The 20,852-nt window shown below is 43.3% G+C and overlaps 1 long non-coding RNA gene across 1 annotated transcript; it reads left to right on the top strand.

Moving 5' to 3' along the window:
• Positions 1-360: 360 nt before the first annotated feature.
• LOC121035560 (uncharacterized) lies at positions 361-20,599 on the top strand. Its single transcript, XR_005792957.1, has 2 exons — positions 361-421; positions 20,015-20,599. It is a non-coding gene; the product is annotated as an uncharacterized LOC121035560 (long non-coding RNA).
• Positions 20,600-20,852: the final 253 nt, after the last annotated feature.

Below are 20,852 nucleotides of genomic sequence, written 5' to 3'. Positions count from 1 at the left end.
GTCATTGAACTATTAAGCCCTCTCCGATCTGAGGGCTGGGGTGGGGAATACAATTGTAAAAAATGGTGATGTTAAGAATATGGTTTTCTTTGGGGCGCCTGGGTGGCGCAGTCGGTTAAGCGTCCGACTTCAGCCAGGTCACGATCTCGCGGTCCGTGAGTTCGAGCCCCGCGTCAGGCTCTGGGCTGATGGCTCGGAGCCTGGAGCCTGTTTCCGATTCTGTGTCTCCCTCTCTCTCTGCCCCTCCCCCGTTCATGCTCTGTCTCTCTCTGTCCCAAAAATAAATAAACGTTGAAAAAAAAATTAAAAAAAAAAAGAATATGGTTTTCTTTTTAATTCAATTCTATTTTCCGTTCATAAGCCTCAAGAGTTACAAGATGTGAGATGGCTCCCTGAAGGAATTTGCAATCCAGTAAGAAGGGTGAGACAAACACGGGATTGTAGTACAAGTATGAAATAAATTGAGTGAAAATAAGGGATCCTTTGGAAATGAACAAGCCCCACCCAGCTGGGGAGAAGAGAAAGGTCAGGAAGTCTTCCTGAAGTTGATGGCATTTGAGGTGAGCCCTGGGATTTCGTTTGAGGCAGGGAGCAGTAGCCGAAGGCTGGGTAAATGAGCAGGGCCCAGATGGGACTGGAGAAATTGTCTTAGCTTTAGAGCCTGAGCGATTTAAGGACACCTCCAAACCACAGATTTGGTTGGCCTGTTCCTTTGGTTGGCCTGTACCAATGGGTACAGATCAAGAAAACTTAGATGTTTGGGGCACCTGGGTGGCTCAGTCAGTTAAGCATCTCTTTTTTTTTTTTTTTTTTTTTTTAATGTTTATTTATTTCTGAAGGAGAAAGAGCCAGAGCACGAGCAGGGCAGGGGCAGAGAGAGGGGGAGACACAGAATCTGAAGCAGGCTCCAGGCTCCGAGCTGTCAGCACAGAGCTTGATGCGGGGCTCAGACCCACAGACGGTGAGATCATGACCTGAGCCAAAGGCAATACTTGACCGACTGAGCCATCCAGGTGCCCCATGCGTTTGACTCATGATCTCGGCTCGACTCATGATCTCGCGGTTCATGGGTTCCAGCCCCGTGTCAGACTCTGTGCTGATGGCACAGAGCCTGCTTGGGATTCTGTCTCTCCTTCTCTCTGCCCCTCCCCGACTTGTGCAAGCGCGCGCGCTCTCTCTCTCTCTCTCTCAAAATAAATAAACTTTAAAAAAGAAGAGAAAACTTAGATGTGATAAAAGACAAAGTATTGATACCAGGAAATTATTCCCTTTCCTGGACACAGAAGTCTGAAATTCTAGGTGGTCAGGTAAGAATATTGGGGAAAAGTAAGCTGTGCTATGATTCTAAGAGATCTGTTCACTTCCAGAGAATAACCAGGAGTTACAGGAATTAGAACCCCATCTACCAGGGGAGAAAATTGGGAAGAGCTGAGCAGGGTAAGAATCCCCATCAGGTGGGCAGCGTTTGGGGCCAACATTCTAATCCTGAAGAGATATGTGGGCGTGGTGTGGGCTAACAGAGCTGGGACTTCAGAACTGGGAGTGAGGTTCAAAGCCAGAGCCCCATTCTGGGGCCTGAAACAACATGAGGAATCCAAATAGCTATTCCTCAGAGATGTCAGCATCCAAACTCAGCCTGGTCACATTAGATACTCATCTCTGTGTAGTAATATGTCCCCGTGCCAAGCCTCTCCAGATGGTCAGGCTGCTCTACTGACATTTTTTCCTGCCCTGAGCGGGCACCATGGTTTGTGTATCTGCAGGCAATACCCTGTGTCAGGGATGGGAAAAGCAGGGAAAGGGGGGATAAGGGAAACTTCTTCCTGTTCTGGCAATATCTGACCGGTTGCTCCAAGGGGCACCTGCTACGGAGCCGCAAAGCCCCGTAGGATGCATTACTTCAGACATTACCAGCCTCATAAGAGGAAAGACGTAAGAGGCAAGAAAAGAGAGAGAGAGAGAGAGGAAACAAGAGAGAGAGTTCAAGCCTGATCTATCAGGGGATGAATAGTGCAGCCAGGATGCTGAGTTTTGGCCCAATGTTTAGGGGGAGGATGGGAAGTCTGGGACTCCACCATGAATTGAAGCCCTCAAGGGAGAGCAAGGAGGATACAAGAGGTGGGGGCAAGTTCACTGACATAGTCCCAGATCAGATGCACCCTCTAGTTACTGTCAAAAGCAAAAGCAAAAGCAAATCTTCTCTGCAAGAAAGTGTCTCCAATCCCCAATTTAAGCTCTTAGATGTTCCACCTGTTATGACAATGAGCTCACAAATACCGCTAAACATAAAATACAAGCCACTGAAGAGTTGGCAGATATAACATAAAATGAATTTAGAATCCTTTGGATTCCAGATACAAGATCTGTCAGATATAGAATATAGAGCCGCTATGCAAATATGAGGATTATCTACATAGATGATCATGTCTTCTGTGAATAAAGACAATTTTAGTCCTTCATTTTCAATCTAGATGCTTCTAATTTTTTTTTTCTGGTGCTTCAAGAAACTTTTGATCACATTTAGTATAACTCCTCATTGTGCAGACGCATCTGAACTCTAGAGAGGTAATATTTCAAGTCTCTTTGTTTTTTAGCATCTAAAAGGCCTGAACTGAGACTCTAACAGAGCTGACAGAACCTATCAGACGTAGCACTTTTAAGGCTGGTGTGTCCGTTATCTACTGTTTTAACGATTGTATGTGAAAAACAATCCCAAAACCTAGGTAACAGATGACAGAAAACACTTAGGTCGCTCCTGAGTCTGCGGGGTTTGCTTACCTTATCTAGGCTGGGTTCACACATGCGTCAACAGTCAGTTACAGGGTGGCACGGTCACCCTACTTGTGTTGGCTGGGCACACTCTTGTGCATGGTGTTGACTGGCTATTGGCTGATCTAGGGCTCAGTTGGCCCGACTGGGCTGAATAAACCCTGTTCTACGTGACTCTTACCCTCTACCCGGTTAGCCAGGTCAAAATCTTCTCATGGTAACGACAGAAGGCAAGAGTGGTAAATGGAAATGCACATACGTTTTCCAAGCCTTTGACAATTTTGCTGACACCTCATTGGTCAAAGCCATGACCAAACCCAGAGTCAGAGTGGGAGGACTCTATGCAGTTAGACGACAAAGGACACGGATACAGGGAAGCATGAAGAATTGGAGCCATTAATCCAATCATCATTGGTTAGAGCCAAGGGATTAGTACAGATAATAGCAAGGAAATACCATGTATCTTGGCTCTGAGGCAAATGCATTTGCATTTTGCCTTCTCTGGTGGAGTGATTGGTAAAGTTTACCAGCAGTTCTTTCCCAAATGGCTGTGCGAGATCTGAGGAGTTTGTAAGAGTAGAGAGTAAAGCATAGGTACTGTGTGGACAGTTAGATCTATCTAATTTTCAAGGAATCTTCAAAGGCAGAGGAGGCCAGGCGATACTGAGGGAGTCATTAAATAAATGGATTCCAGTGTCCAGAAGATCACATATTAATTGGAATCGTTTTGGTTGCAAATGATAGAAATCCAAGTGAAAGTGGTTTAAACAGAAAAGAAACTTTGTAGCTTCCGTAAGTGAAAAATCTAGGAATCCAGCAGGTTTCAGACACAGCAGGATCCAAAGCCTCAAATAATGCCATTGTGACTCAGTCTTTCTTTATCTCTGGGCTCCGATTATCTGTCCTTCTTCATTCTCAGGCAGGCTCTCTCCACGTGATGGCTGCCAGCAGCTCTAAGCTTACAGCCTCCATTGCAACAATGCCGTGTGAAGAGAGCCTCATTTTCCTTTTAATTCCAATAAAGTTCTAAAATTGACCTCATTATTCTAACTTGTATTATCTCCCCAACCCTATATCTATTACTTAATCCGAGGGAATGGAAAAGGCATATTGGCCTGTCCTGCCTTGGACTCATGCTTTAGAGAACTTTGCATCTCTCTCTCTCTCTCTCTGTCTCTCTCTGTCTCTCTCTCTGTCTCTCTCTGTCTCTCTCTGTCTCTCTCTCTCTCTCACACACACACACACACACACACACCATAGTTACTTAAGAACACTTGATCACAGGGGAACAGTTCTCGACATCCATTCCTATGACTAACACCAGTCAGACACAAGGAAATGTCCTCGCATCTCTTGACCTGTGTCTGCAACAGAAAAACCTCGTCAGAATGCTAACGTTTGTGGGTTATGCTGCCCCTGACATTGGAGATAGTTACTACTGTGGAGTAAGCAGAGGATTTCAGTGGTGGAATTACTTAGGTAATAGAACAAGCACTTAGGCAATTCTGTGTTTTGTTATGTTATTAATTGTCATGTCCTTCCTCTTAGCATGAATTCTGAAATATTTTTTCCCACTAGTGCTAATTATCCACTTTCTTATTTCGCGTTGTATTTCATTTTATGGTTCCATAGATACTCACAAATTAGCTTCACAATCACAAGCCTGTGGCTGAACAACATTTTATAATATGAAATGATTCAGACTACTCTTAATATTTATAAACACCTGGACATAGATATAAATATAAATGTAGCATGCATTCAGTATATTAAATCTTTACATAGGCAACTGGATGGTTACTAAATACTAGAGTTGTGGATATTTTTATTTTTTGTAAAAAAAGGCTAATAAGATTTATGCAAATTCCCTCCCCAGAAATTAAAATTTTAGCTTTGTTTAAATAGTTTTTACTTAAAATTAGAATTTGTTTAGTCTTTTAATTTTAAGATAATTTTGACTATTTTTTAAAAAGTTTTTTTGAGAGAGAGAGAGAACACAAGCAGGGGAGGAACTGAGAGAGAGAGAGAGAGAGAGAGAGAGAGAGAGAGAAAGAATATCCCAAGCAGGCTCAGAGCTGTCAGCACAGAGCCCGACACAGGGCTCCAACCCACAAATCATGAGATCATGACCTGAGCCGAAATCAAGAGTCACCCAATGGAGCCATCCAGGCATGTCTGATTTTGACTATTTTAGAAGAAAAACATATTTGAAAAACATATTTGAAAATAATTTTACTTATAAATTTATTTATAGTTTCTGGATATAAACTATAAATATAGTTTCTGGATATTTATAATTTCTGGATATTTCAAGTGTTGTACATTTTTACTGAAATTATATTTTATCTTTAATTCCTTTGGAAAAGGGGTTGATAAGCTATTCAGACTACTGCCAACAGGCTGCCTACCTGTGTTTGTAAATAAAGTTTTATTGGCACACATCCACATTCATTAATTTATATATTGTCTAGAGTTGCTTTCACAGTACAATAGTGGAGTACAGTTGTTGAGACAGAGACTACACATAAGGGTAAAATATTTATTATCTTGCCCTTTAAGAAAAAGTTTGCTGATCCCTGCTTTAGATTATTGTCAATGGAACACAAATTATATGAAAACATTATAATAACATAATGAGTGATTGTGCTAGGATGAAAACAAGACAAATAGATTTTGTAGAATAAGCATGTAATAATTTAGGAAATACGTAATTTACTGTGCATCTGGACATTGCCAGTCCTTCAACATCACGCCCAGAGGTGTAAGTATAATTAAATTAAACGATATTTTTGCTGATTTCAGGTCCTATAAAAACCAGAGTTTTACACAAAATTTAAAATTTTGGCATTCTGAGAGTAAAATCATAGAGCATATTTTATGTACCAATCTGCTCAATTTAGACTTTATAATATTTAGGTATGTAGTATGGGGTGCCTCCACTTTTTAACTCTTGTTTCTGGGTCTGTGAAAATTAGAAACAGAAGTTTCTAGGGAGAAGTTATGGGTTCCCTAAAGGAGTAGCATGATGTTAGAAACAGAAGAGGAGAGAAAGATTGGACAGATTACCAACAACAGATGTCAATTAGAGCTGACAGTTTGCCAATAGGAGTAATTCTATCAAATGCTACTGTTCTCTGATTCCAGAACAGGAATTAATGGGGGCAAGGAGAAAAGTAGTAGAATAATATTCAAAATATTAGCTGTTTATGGGGTGCCTGGGTGGCTCAGTCGGTTGGGCGTCTGACTTCGGCTCAGGTCATGATCTCATGGCTTGTGGGTTCGAGCCCCGCGTTGGGCTCTGTGCTGACAGCTCAGAACCTGGAGCCTGCTTCGGATTCTGTGTCCCCCTCTCTCTCTGCCCCTCCCCCGTGCTCACTCGTTTTCTCTCTCTCAAAAATAAATAAATATTTTATAAAGCAGGGGGGTCGGGGGAGCACCTGGGTGGCTCAGTCGGTTAAGCATCCAACTTCAGCTCAGGTCATGATCTCACAGTCTGTGAGTTCGAGCCCAGCGTCGGGCTCTGTGCTGACAGCTCAGAGCCTGGAGCCTGCTTCGGATTCTGTGTCTCCCTCTCTCTCTGCCCCTCCACCGCTTGTGCTCTGTCTCTCTCAAAAATAAATAAACATTAAAAAACTTTTTTTAAATATTAGATATTTATTAAATAGTGTGTATTCATATTAGATTGGATAAAATGTTAGAAAATAGTAGAATAAGCAAGCTATCTCATGATGTTCCTGGTCAGCAAAATGTTTGATCAGAAGCTCTATGGCCATTATCAAGGATCCTGCGAAAGCATTCCTGCTTTAAAAAGGAGAGTGGGGGGCACCTGGGTGGCTCAGGCGGTTGAGTGCCCAACTCGATTTCAGCTCAGGTCATGATCCCAGGGTTGTGGGATCAAGCCCGGTGTTAGGCTCTGCACTGATTGTGGAGCCTGCTTAAGATTCTCTCTGTCTCTCTTTTTCTCTCTTTCTCTCTCTCCCTCTGCTCCTCCCCCCCCCACCTCTCTAAAAATAAAAAATTTAAATTAAAAAAAAATTGTTTAAAGGAGACTAGACTAGATTAGTTTCATCAACAAATGTTTATTGGGAGCTGTTTTGTCCCAGCCTGTGTCCTACGCCTCGGGGTTTAGACAATTGTATGATTCCAATAACTGGCTGAAAATGCTGGGAACAAACAGACTAGTTCCCACTGTTACAAATGTACACATTTGTCCTGTCTTAGCAGGACAGTCTAGTTCTGTTATTAAGAAAGCTCTGGGTCTATTTTTACATCAGAGACACACAGACTCGGAAGCCATGACTGCGGGAGGTAATCTGGGAAGTTACCCGAGGACAGTCGATGGCCTTGCCAGTTCAACTTCAAAAGGAAGAATTAAGCAATCTTGGTAACATAGATCCCCCAGATATAATTTTATTTCATCTAATCAGCCCACCAAAGGCAGAAGGTGAAATTCTAACAAATTAAATTAAAATGCAATATAAGCTGCTCTAAAAAGCAGAGTTCAAAACCAATTTTTCTCTGATTTCTTCTTTGAACCTGGAAGTTAAGAGGTCTGTGGAGGGGAAAGGATGCATCCTCTTTGATCAAAGCTATCAAATCAATTTCTTCTGTTTCTAAAGGAATTAATGGCAAGAGAAGAGACAAAGGCGTTTTATCTCACAGTACAGGGAAGGAACGGGACCTCATGAAATCTCTGGAGCCAGACTTAGGCAAATGACAATGAACAGCGTAGTCTGAGGATTAGGATGCTCTGCTTCCCTCCTTTCCTGCCATCGCCTCCTGTCCGTGAAATTGCACCTTTGCCTTCTACTGATCTCCAAAGCTGTAGAACACTGCCAAAATACATTTAGTTCCTCTAAGCCAGCCGTACAGCAGCTACCTGCTAACTAAAGATTTTTAAAGTCAGAAGGAGCCTTAGAGATCATCTTGAAAACTTCTTCAGTGCCCAGGAAAGTTAAATAAGTGGGCCCCAGACTTTTTGGGTAACAGAAAAAAGCCTATAACTCAGATCTCTCAACTTTTCATTTGAACATTCATGGGGTGCCTGGGTGGTTCAGTCGGTTGAGTAGTTAAGCGTCCGACTTCCACTCAGGTCATGATCTCGTGGTTCGTGGGTTTGAGCCCCACGTCGGGCTCCGTGCTGACGTCTCGGAGGCTGGAGCCTGCTTCACAGTCTGTGTCTCCCTCTCTCTCTCTCTGCCCCTCCCCCACTCACATTCTGTCTCTCTCAAAATTCAATAAACATTAAAAAAATTTTTAAACATTCTTTCAACGGTGCCACTCAATATGGCACTATGGTACGATAAAGGGCTGCAGAGAAATATTCTTGGTAATCCATACATAAAGTCCACTTTGGACTCCACCGTCTCTCGGATATTGGCCTGGCGCCCGAACCATCCACAGAGTTCTTTGGGGGAAATGCTGGCTGTGTGCTCTGACTCTGACACTTCTCGGTTGTTGATCAAGGGCCGATCCCTTACCCTTTCAGACCTCAATTTAATCATCCCTAACGCAGGGGGAGTCCCAAAAAGCCCCTCGTAGGATCGTGTAAGGATTTTATTGTTTAAGATAAAATATAGGGAGCGCGTCACAAACTGCAAAGAAGTCCACAAATAGCAGGTGTTATCCCCGCGGCTGCTGCCGCTGCTAAGAGACACAGCGTTTCTCCGAGACATTCCCTGGGTAAACTTTCCACATGCCGTAGTCTGTTGCTCTTTCTTCTCACTTGTTCAGCATGTATGGGGTATCTGTTGCAGACCCGGCGCCATTCTATGCCACGGAGCTCCAAAAATGAATGAGAAAAAATGCAGGCCATCTAGAATTCCACACACTGGTAGCAGGTGTGTAAATAGTCAACGGGATATAGAAGTGCTGTGGGAGCACTGAGGGACTCCTTAGGCGGAGGGTGAACTTAGGCCGAGATCCTTGGGAAGGCTGCACAGTGCAGGTGCTGTCTGGATAGTTTTGAGTCAAAAGTGGAAGCTCTGCAGACAGGATAAGGAAGAGAAAAGGAGCGTGGAAATTGGCGGCTTTCCAGGCAGTTGCAATGGATTTGCATGTTTGCACAAAGAGAAGTAGCCTAGAAATGGCAGATATAGAAGATAGAACAACAACAATATCAGCAAAAGCTATTTTTTTTTTTTTTTTTTACAATGACTTCGAAGCTCTACGTTTTTTTACCAACATGTATAACGGGCACAAGGACCCTTCAAGGTGGGCAGCATTTCCTAAAGTTTGCGGATAAGAAAACTAAGGCTCAGAGAGGTTAAGTAACTTGCCTAAGATCACATAGCTGGTAAACAGGGAAGTTAGGTTTTGAACTTACATCGAAATGCTTGTATTTAACTTACCACACTGCTTCTTATAAACTGGGGGGACATCAAGAGATGACTGGAAATGTAGGCAAGGGACAGAATTTGTAGGACATGGAATACCAAAGCCAGGGGGCTTGGATTTTATTCTATAAACTGTGGGGATCTCTAAACAGGTGTTTTTTTAAAAAGCTTGATGGCAGTGTATAAATGGATGGGACAATGAAAATAATAGAAACAGGAAGATCATTTTAAAAAGTGTTATAAAGATCTTGGCAAGAGAAAATAGACGGCTGAAACTATGTGTTTATCTGCTGACTCATCGTATGTGGGCGCAGAGCACTGTTTTGTGAAATAAGGACATTTTTACCTCGCGTAACGGAAAGTCCAGAAGTCGGGCAGGCCGCAGGTTCATCTGAAGCCCTTAGTCTCTGCCCCAGTCTATAGTTATCCTAAAGCGGCTTTCCCTGGGAGACCCAAAAGGACAGCCAGTGGCAGTTAGAGGTCTCCATGCTCCCTGTTCATATCCTACCAGAGAGAGGAATCTGTCCTCACAAACCTTGCATCTGACTGGGTCAACTTAGGTCACTGGAGTGAGTATTGCCAGGGCACTGATGGGCTTAAGAGGAATCAGGATTCTCCTCAAGAGCGGGGCAGGAAGGACACGTTCCCCTGTGCCTTCTGTGGCAGAGGTAGCTACTTGACCCAAAGTACAGCTTTCTTAGGAAAGGGAAAGGGCGAGTTGATACCAAATGGACAACACGTAGCATCCACTCATGCCATCCAACTTTGGGCACGGAGACGTGAAACAAATAGCTTTTCATACACAGCCGTCCCCAAACCAATCTGCCTAAGCGTGTGCCCATGGTGAAGGCCTTAGACTAGCTCTTCTCCAACTGTCTTTCTCAAATACTCTCCTGCCACTTTATAAGAAAGCCACACTCCCACCGATTCCAAATATTCCCATAGTGCCTTGCCTCAGGAAAAATTTTCTGGGGGGCCCCAAAAGAGGAGTATTTAAAATATTGCGGTTGACGGGACGCCTGGGTGGCTCAGTTGGTTAAGCATCCGACTTCAGCTCAGGCCATGATCTCATGGTCCGTGAGTTCGAGCCCCGCATCTGGCTCTGTGCTGACAGCTCGGAGCCTGGAGCCTGCTTCGGATTCTGTGTCTCCCTGTCTCTCTGCCCCTCCCGCACTTGCACTCTGGCTCTATCTCTCAAAAATAAATGAACATTAAAATACTGCAGTTGATTATAATGACGAGGTAATAAATACTTCTGCATGTCAGATGGTTTCCAGCTTTTTGAAACTCAAAGGAGACCTCATAGGGTTATCACCTGATAAATCACTAAATATACTTTTTAAATGATAGATTGCAGTGCTATTTTTGATACATAAAATTTAAAAAGTAATATAGGGGTAGAATTGGTGCTGAACCCTGTTTTGTTCTGATAATATGTTACATTAAACCATAGGTACATGAACTGATTGGGGAAAACCATAAAAGTCTCATCGATCTCATTAAACGATAAATTTGCAATAAAATGTACTTTTTATGTTTAATTTAAAAGGTCAATAAACTTGACTATGTATTAACAATTTTCATAATAACTCTTTTGAACACGTAGATACTTATGGCATCGAAATATACATTTTTTTCAACTTCAATTTATATTTTTGTTTCACAGAAGTATGAAGGGCCAGCAACAGAAGATTTCCAAGCGTTTAAATGGGGAAAGTTAAAGTGGAAATAATAAGGTCAAGGAGAAATATATAAAATTTTTAACCATTAATCAGGCATTGGGGGTGGGGGAGGGGGAATTGGAGAAAGGTGGTGAAAAGGCACAGATTTCCAGTTACAAGATAAACAACTACAAGTACAATGTGACTACAACTGACACACCTGTAAGGATCTATAGGAAAGTTTTTGAAGGTAAATCCTTTACACAGAAATCTTTTGTTTAAGGTCACCCTGGGCTGATGGGTTCACTCTTTACTGGTGAATTTAAAACATTAGAGCAGGAATTAAATACGAAGGGAAAGGCAGGGTCACTCAAAAGGTGAACCACCTAGACCACCCAGGATAAAGTAAAAAAAGAGAGTAAGTCCTGAGTCCTCATCACAAGGAGAAACATTTTTCTTCTTCTTTCCTTTCTTTTTATCGTATCTATATGGAAAGATGGATGTTAGCTGCACCTGTCACATTAACCATTTCACCATATAGGTAAATCAAACCATCATGTTGCATGCCTTCAACTTTTACAGTGAAGTATGTCAATTATTTCTCAGTAAAACTGGAAAAAGTTCATGTATTTTCAAATGAATGATTCTGAGTATCAAACTGGTCATTCAGGTTCCATTGGGTAAGTTTTTTAAGTGCCATAGTAATGTTATGTTTAAATGTTAATACTTTAAATGTTAATACACTGTGTTACAAACCGTACCTCTTGACATATATAAACTTATAACAGAACAATTCTGAATGTCCACTTAAAGATGTGAAGGAGGGTATGTAGTCTTTCCAAATTATTTTAAAGATACAAATCAAAAATGCGAATCCTCACTTGTCTAAAGGAGACAACCAAATTGGGTCTTAGAGTAGGAGGCTTGCTACAGGGCTGGGCCCATCATCACTCATACAGTTCCATTCTAGTGGCGCTGGTTTTGAGGTTCCTATAAACACCCAAGTCAAGATATCTTTTAGGCAGTTCAAATTCAGCAGAGGAATCTGGGCTAGAGATATATTGTTCGGGGATCATGTAGGGACAGACACTGGTCAAATCAAAGGCAGATTTGCCAATATCAAGAGAAAGTATGACCATGGAGAAGAGCACCGGGATCATATTTGGGGAAATAACACTGGCAAAGGGAACAGAAGAGAGATCAGAGAAGAAGGAAGTGAGTAAGAAGAACAAAAACCAAGAGAAAAGTTTTTGAAAGGAAGTAATGGCCAATAGTCCTAAAAGTGGTCCGGTAAGATAAAAGCTCTCATGTATCCATTGACAACAGTGATGTCAATGGCAGCGGAGCGGTAGGACAGAGGCCTGATGACACTGCCTGGCAGCGGGGGCGGGGTATTAAGCAAGACAAAGATGAATTCGAGGCTCTGAATATGAGTGAAAGAAATAAAGTCAGAAAAGGGAGCTAAGTGCTTTGCCTCCTGGCTGGGAGGTAATGACAACAGTGCAGCTCTCTGACAGGTGAACTTACTAAACAGGGTTAATTTGGTTTTAGAAATTTGGGGATCAAGAAGATCCAAGTTTAGGTGAGCAGTGAGAATTGGAGACCTGAAATCAAAAGAAGCCCGTGCTCCATCCGTGAACGTCGTTCATTGTATTTTGGCTCCAGTATATGAGGTATGCATTCGGGTACAAAGATACAAGAGATAAATAAGAGGGTCTTTGCTCCCGGGAACCATCTACACAGACGTGTTGGTCAAAGATGGACATAACGAGTGGGGTCTGAGAGATGGATAAAGAACCAGATCAACGGCAGGGCCGGGGAGTTCTGGCCTTACAACGCAGTAGGGAAGGGGAGCCGTCGGAGAAGTAGTAAGAAAATCAGAACAGCAAAGCCACCCCAAAAGCCAAACAAACATGAGATTTCAAGAAGTTGGTGGAATAGGACGCTGCAGAGAGCAACAGAATTGAGAATAAAGGAAAAACTCACTGGGTTTAGTAATTAGAAAGTAATTGACGACCTTTGAGAATGAAATTCTCAGTCCGGCTACGGAGGATGCAGAAACCAGTAGATGGTGGGAAAAAAGGGAGGGGATATTGGTGTACTCACTCAGAGAAGCTTCTTCATGACTTTTCTATCCCAAAGACTCCTTTTGCTGCACTTGTGTTATGGTTGGTGTATGAATGGCGATGTGAAGATATTGCATGTTTGGTAAGTTAAGCTCCCAAGACTTTAACGTCTTGGAAAATGAGAGGTGCTTTGCCAAGTCACAGTCATATTACTGTGTTATGGACTCAGTAATAGTGTGAATTTCCCCATAATAATAGTACTTATCTCACCACCTGAAGCAAAAAGGATAGTTTCTAGGGCCCAGATACACTTTCTAATCATTAGTTAAGCAAGTCTCCTTTCTTGTGTGCACCCTCCTAAATGATCGGATTAAGCTTCTATCTTCCCCCTAGAGAGCTAATCAAATGTGTGGTAAAACCACTTAGAATCACATCGTAAATTTCTTCTCTTCCTTACTTCTCCCTCCTTGGCTCTAAAAATTTGGTACCCGTCCAGAACAAAACAAAACAAAAAGAATTGAAAAAAAAAAAAAAAACCCTACCACATTTCCCTAGCAAGAACAAGTGTTCTATTTTCCTCTCTGAAGTCATTAGCCCTACTCTCAGAGCCTCTACGACCTGGGGTAAGCCTGGTGCCCTGTATTTTCGTAGCAGGTGGTAGGAAGACGTAGAGTCTGCCTTCTAGATGCTCACAGTTTGAGGGTTGGTTGGGGCCTCAGGATAAGGGCATGTTTCTCATAAAATGGTAATGATCAGCACCCAGTGTGGTTCTTCCCACTATAGATATTGAGAACTTGAACTTGAGTTGAGGAGGGTAGACTCTCATGTTTGAAGGACTTCAAATTATAGCTCATCGAACGACCTGCCCGATATTTGTATACATGCCTCCCCACCAACATTTCTGCTAAGTGAAACGTCAGCTAGTGAATTCGCTAGCTCGCGAGGACAGCTCTGACTCTTCGGAAGTTCTTCCTTATAAGGAGTCCAAATGTATCTCTTGTATTAACATTGGTCCTAGTTCTACCAAGTCTGGCCACTCAGAGCAAATGTGGTCCCTCTAAACCCTTACACATATTTGGAGGCAGTTTCATTCCTCAAGCCCTTGAGTCTCCCCCTTTCCTTCAGCTTCTACTCATAAGTTTGGCTCTAAGGCTTCCACTGCCCTAGCTACTCTGTCTGAATGTACTGTGTTTTGTCCTTCTAAACTATCCTCCTGATACAGAACACAATTCTGATTCCTGGGCTGCCCTCGGAAGGACATGGAGGAGGCTGCCATCTTTTCCCATATTTGAGGTTCAACAAGTCTGTGCCACTCCAGAGAACATGCATTTCACTTACACGTGACATGACGTGCTCCACACCACTCCTACCCCACCAGCCTTCAATGTTTTCTTTGTTATGGAGAACATCTGTTTCCCTGCTTGATTTTGAAGGCTTTTTCTCATCTTTTCCTACTGGAATCAGTTGACTTTGTTTTACATTCCACTCTAACAGACACCCATCCCTTGGGTCAGTCTAATTCTATTAATGTATGTCAAACATATCATGCCTGTTCACCTCCGACTCCGTGCGTGTTCTCCTGTTGGTCCCATCTGAAAAGCTCTTCCCTTTGCCAATTTACACTCCTTTTGTCTTTATTTTTTTTATTTTTTTTTTCAACGTTTATTTATTTTTGGGACAGAGAGAGACAGAGCATGAACGGGCGAGGGGCAGAGAGAGAGGGAGACACAGAATCGGAAACAGGCTCCAGGCTCCGAGCCATCAGCCCAGAGCCCGACGCGGGGCTCGAACTCACGGACCGCGAGATCGTGACCTGGCTGAAGCCGGACGCTTAACCGACTGCGCCACCCAGGCGCCCCACCCTTTGTCTTTTAAAACCCAACTCAAATACTACCTCCCCAGTGCAGCCCTCCTGTACTATTCTGGCCTGAATTATCTCCTACTTTTCTGAATGTTTTTATCCCTCAGAAGGTGATACAGCAGGACCCACCTTACACCTCATGAGTACAAAACATTTTGGTCATTTGCTATCAATGATATGCATAAATATTACACTCAGAGTAAAATATGAGCCGTGTTTAAAAATTCACTTTTTTTCACTGGTTGTGATGGACTGAATGTTTGTGTCCTGCCAAATTCACATGTTGAAATCCTAACCCCTAGTATGTTGGTATTAGGAGGTGGGGCCTTTAGGGAGGGAATTAGGTCATGAGGGTGGAGTCCTCACGAATGGGATTAGTGCCTTCTAAAAGCAACTCCAGAGAGCTCTTTCTCCCTCCTTCCACCATATGAGGAATGCAATGAGAAAGGAGGCCGCAGCTCAGTTCTGACCCAAACCCAACCCCAACCGGGTTAGACTTAGACTTTTAGCTTCCAGAACTATGAGAAGTAAATGTTTGTTGTTTAAGCCACCTAGTCTGTAGTACTTTGTTAGCCTGAACAGACTAAAACACTGGCGTATTGCCAGGGCCTGCAGCAGTGTCTGGCACATAGTAGGTACTCAATAACTACTTGTTGAATGAATGAATGAATGAATGAATACATGAATGAATGAATACGTGAATGAATGAATACCTGAATACAAGAATGAATGAATACGTGAATGAATGAGTACGTGAATGAATGAATACATGAATGAATGAATACAGGAATATATGAATATATGAATACATGAAAAGTGCTTAAATGCTTGCTAATTGATTGATTGCCCTGGATTGGCCAGATGATTAGCCAGAGAGACTAAACGGCGGAGAAGGACAGGAACATCAGGCTTAAAAATCAAACAGTACTCCACCTCCTTGGTCTGATCCAGACTTGCGGAAGGAGAGGAAAGAGGTGGAGGAAGAGGTGGGCTGTCAGCAGAGAAAGTCACCAAGTTCTCAGGAAAATAAGATTATGTAGGGAGTTCTGACTCATCCCGGGAAATCATCAGGAATGTTTCAACACTCCCTAAAAACTGCGGCCCCCCCGGATAAAGCTTTGAGGCAATTTTGGCTCCTCTCTTGTCTTTCCCCCATTGATATGAGGGAGCTCTTGTTGCGGACTGATGGGGCTGTGGTATTTGGTGCTCAGTATGACAGGGTTTGCCCTGTGGTATCAGTCACCTTCAGCCTCACATATCTTCTGAGCCCAGGAAACTTGGAGGCGGGAGTGATGGAGGCAGGAAAAAAAAAAAAAAAGGATTCAAGGGCTGATGTAAACTCTGTTGTACAACCCGAACTTTTGTCTTCACCCACCTGGTCTGCCTCCCAGATACCTGGGTCTTCACATGTAATATACTTTATGTGTAAGGCATAATAATAATAATAATGACTTAGAACAAGAGCAACCATTATTTGGCTCCCGATTCTGCAATTTGAGCAAGTCTCAGCAGGGGACACCTTGTTTCTACCCCCTACGGTGTTGCCTGGGGCAGCTTGTCGGGGACCAGAGACTGGACTGGATTGCGGCTGGCTGCGCCTCTCTCAAGTGGACCGGTTGGACTTCTTTCCAGCCAAGCGGGCTTCAAAGATCGAGCTGAAGCTTCACAACCTCCTAAGGCTTAGACCCAGAAGGCACACAATGTCACTTCCGCCACCACCTATTATTGATCAAAGCAACTCACCAGACCGGTGCAGAGGTCAGGAGAGGGGAAAAACCTTACCTCCTGGTGGGAGCGGTGTCAAAGTCACATTCCAAAGGACATGTAGGATGGGAGCGATTTTTCCGATCATCTTTGGAAACAGTCTACCATAGTTTATCGCCATCTGTCTCTCTACTAGATTACCTCCCTAAGGTCAAGTCCCTGTTTGTACTCATTTTACGGCTCTCACAGTGCCTAACCATAGGCATAGGAGGTGCCCAGACAGATCGAAAACCTACCAAACACGTAGGGGAGCTGGTAGCTTTTCCACTCACAAGCTGACTCATGCTGTTTCCTCCCCTCAACGGTAAGAACATGGGCTTTGGAATTAAGCACACCTAGGCTGGCATCCTGGTTCTACTACATACGAATTGAGTGAGCATAAACAAGAAGCCTGAATTTTCAACAAATGTTTCTACATTGTCAGCTGCTTCCTTATTTTGAAATGGGGATGGAAGTTTGTATCTCACCATTGTGAAGATTAAAGAAAATAACGTGTGCAAAGAGATAGCAGAGTGCCAGGACTATAGTAAATGCTCAAAATACGATAACTACATTAAAAAAAATTTTTTTTAATGTTTTTTAAATTTATTTTTGAGAGAGAGAGCACGGAGAGGGAGACACAGAATCCGAAGCAGGCTCCAGGCTCTGAGCTGTGAGCACAGAGCCCGACGCGGAGGTTGGACTCACAAATTGTGAGATCGTGACCTGAGCCGAAGTCGGACGCTCAGCCGACTGAGCCACCTGGGTGTCCCTGATAATTACATTTTAATCTTCCTCCTCTGTCTCCCTCTCCCCAAGACTCTCCATGAGTCCAGGCATGATGACTCCCTCAAAACCATCTCTTCCTTGGAGCACTCGCTGGTCTTCCAAATGGAAATGAATTCTGCATCCCCTGGATAAGAATTTGACTTTGGTTTCTTCCCTCACATTTTGAAAACTATAGGTCATTCAGTGTTGAGCTGCTAGGAAAGGACATCATCTGGTCGCATACGCTTTAGTTATAGATATGGAGAAATTCAGACCGGATGGATAAGGCAACTTGACCAAGGACTCATAGCTAGAATTGGACCCCAAGACTTCCTCATTCTGCAATGATACCAAGTTTTGTACCCCAACCTGCTTACCGCGTGAACACATAGCCAGAAAGGCTATGCTATCAAATTCTCGGAAGGAACCGGAAATCGGAGGACGCCAACCGCAGAGTGGGTAGGCTTAAGCTCACAGATAGAATGAGGCCGATGTATGTGTTTTGTGTGGCTCACAGGCATTTGCCACACACACACACACACACACACACACACACACACACAATTGAAGAAGTTGCCAACATTTAAAATAAACGTTCATATCAAAATCCAGATTATCAGCTTCATTTGAAAACAACTGGACCCTCTGGCCACACTGAGCCTGCCTGCAAGCGTGACGACCGTCTGCTGGAGCCATATGGCGGCTGCCCTGTGAAATGTGGCCATGGTCTCCCACGTGTCCGGGTTCAGGAAAGTTCAGCCTGCTTTCCTCACTTGGGTTAGCTGCCTAGCCAACGGAGACAAGTGAGTGCATGGCTCCTGCCTTAGATGAAGGCGTTCGAAAATCACACAAACATCTTCTTTTGTATGGCAATTGTCTTTCCATATGTTCCATCTCCCTGCAAATTATAAGCTCCCTACGGGCACTTACCGTGTCTTAGGAAACTTTGATAGAAGTAATAATACTTGTTTAGCACTCACTGCATACCTCCCAAATAGCATTTAGGTACACGATCACATACAGTACTCAGTAACTTAGTGATGTGAGTCTTACTAAATTTGTTTACCTTCTAGGTTTTTCTATCAGCTGAGGAAACAGAATCAGAGAGGTTGATCCCAAAGATCAGCCAGCCATGAAATGTAGAGCTGGGTGTGGAGGACATCTGGTGTTAATTTTCCTTCGGAAAACCGTCCCTTTCCCCCCCAGTCCTGTGGTTTGGGTGAGGCCGATCCCATAGGAATTGGACTCAGGCCTGTCCAATAAGGGTTCTGATTACCCCTAACCTTAGTGATTGGCTTGTGTGACTATGTCACCCAAGCTGGGCCAATCAGAACCAATCAGTACCAGTCCTCAGACTTTTTCTGAAACTCTCTCTTCTTGCATTAAGTTGATCACTTTCAAATTAGACCAGCCTCCCCTTTCTTCAGACTTGCACGGGCAAGTGATGAGTGTCCTAGGAGGAGCTCCCCAGCTGTGCAAAAGGCCATCCCACCCCTAGACTCCAAAACACCACTGACAGGAGTAAAATAGGCTGTAAACTCTGCTTGCTCCTAAAAAAATACTCTCACCTCCTTGCCAATCCTCACTGGCCTACCACCACAATGTGCCCCGAGATCACCAAGGCTCACTCAATATATGCATTATCTGTTTATGTCAGTCTCCACAAAAGCGCAGGGCGCCCAGATCATCCCACATTCCCAGGAGGCTGATCCTCATACTTCTTTATGGACAACGAAGCATGCATAACACCCTCATAGTCCTTATCCTCTTTTCCTGCTATTTTTGTTTTCCATAGAATTTGCATTCTGAACATACACAGTTACTTATTTCTTGGTTTTTCCCCGACTTTATTGAGCCATAATTGACATGCAATGTTGTGTAAGCTGAAGGTGTACAAAGCGTTTATTTGAGAGGTACCTGGCTGGCTCAGTCAGTAGAGCATGTGACTCTTGACCTCGGGGTTGTGAGTTTGAGCCCCATGTTGGGTGTAGAGATTACTTAAAAATTAAAAAAAATCTTTAGGGGTGCCTGAGTGGCTCAGTCGTTTAGGCATCCGACTTCTGATCTTGACACAGGTCATGATCTCATGATCGAGCCCCACATCTGGCTCACTGCTGTCAGCCTGTCGGCACAGAGCCCGCTTTGGATCCTCTGTCCCTCTCTCTCTCTCTCTCTGCCCCTCCCTGCTCACGCTGTCTCAAAAAATAAATAAAACATTTTTAAAAATCTTCGAAATTTAGGGAAAAACGTGTTTATTTGATACACTTATATTGCAAAATGATTACAGCATAGCATTAGCTGATACCACATCATGTCACATAATTACCATGTTGTGATGAGAACATTTAAGATTTCCTTTTTTTATGTCTGTCTGTCTCTCCCTACTAGAATGCAAGCCTCGTGAGGAAAGGGACCTTTCCTGTCCCAGCTTAGAACTGGGTCTGGGACAAAGGAGGAGTTCAGGGAGTATTGAATTAATGAAGGAACGCTACCCATCGTACCTTATAGGGATAAGCCCACCTGAGAAAGAAAACAATAAAGAAAGCAGACGCAGGGGGAGGAAAGAAAAATATTCCTGCTATATATATATTTTAAAAACCTGCATTTTAGTTTGCGAGAGTCCTGTCAGATTAGGACTCCTCTCTCCTCATCTCATGTAACCTTGATTACCTCCTAAAAGCCTTATTTCCAAATACAGTTATACCGGGCATTAGGGCTTCGCCGTATGAATTTTGGGGAGGACACCTTAACCCTGGGTGTGCCTTAAGCCTTTCAGTTACATGAAGCAATAAATTCTTCTGTTTATTTCAGCCAGGTTGAGTTTGGTTTCTGAAGATACATTTGCAAGAAGCCTAACCACTCCACAACAACAACCAAAAAAACAAGCAGCCCGGTTAAGAAATGGGCAAAGGACGAGAACAGACATCGTTCCAAAAAGATATACAAATGGCCAATAAGCACAGGAGAAGATGCTTAACATCACTGGTTGCTAGGGAAAGGCAAGCCAGAGCTACAGCGAGATATTTCTTCACACCCACGAGGATGGCTCTGATCAAAACACAAACAAACGGAAAACGGGTTATTTGGGGAATAATGATGTAATGTTGATGAGACCGTGGAGAAATTGGAACATTTGTGCCTTGCTGGTAGGAATATAAAATGGTGCAGCTGCTGTGGAAAAGGGTATGATGAGTCCTCAAAAAAAGAAAAACAATTACCATGTGATCCCATCGTTCTGTTTCTGGATATGCAACCAAAAGAAATGAAAGCAGGGCCCCCAGTAGATATGTGCACACCCATGTTCATAGCAGCATTATTCACAACAGCCAAAATGTGGGATGTGCTCAAAACAAATCAGGTAAATAAGTGAAGTGATACATAAATGAATGAACGCGCTATGATTTATTTTTAATTCACATGACGTCACAACGACACGACATCATCATCTCCTGGCAAAAAGCAAACACTCCAGTGGGTGGTCCTTAACAGGCTGGCAAGTATCATGAAAGTTCAATGCAACCTCTTACTTCGGGAAGCCAGGGGGTCCCTACGCACTCACACTTGCCCATTCAGCCCAGGAGAGTTTGTTTTCCCTGTGAGTGTGTGCTTCAAGTGTGACCTTTGAGGAGAAACACTGGGAAGGTAGAGG

This window comes from Herpailurus yagouaroundi, unplaced genomic scaffold, assembly GCF_014898765.1.
Source record: "Herpailurus yagouaroundi ecotype Mexico unplaced genomic scaffold, PumYag 161, whole genome shotgun sequence".
In the NCBI taxonomy this organism is placed as follows: Eukaryota; Metazoa; Chordata; class Mammalia; order Carnivora; family Felidae; genus Herpailurus; species Herpailurus yagouaroundi.
Note: the sequence above shows the minus strand (reverse complement) of the source record. Positions and strands in the feature narration are given on the sequence as shown.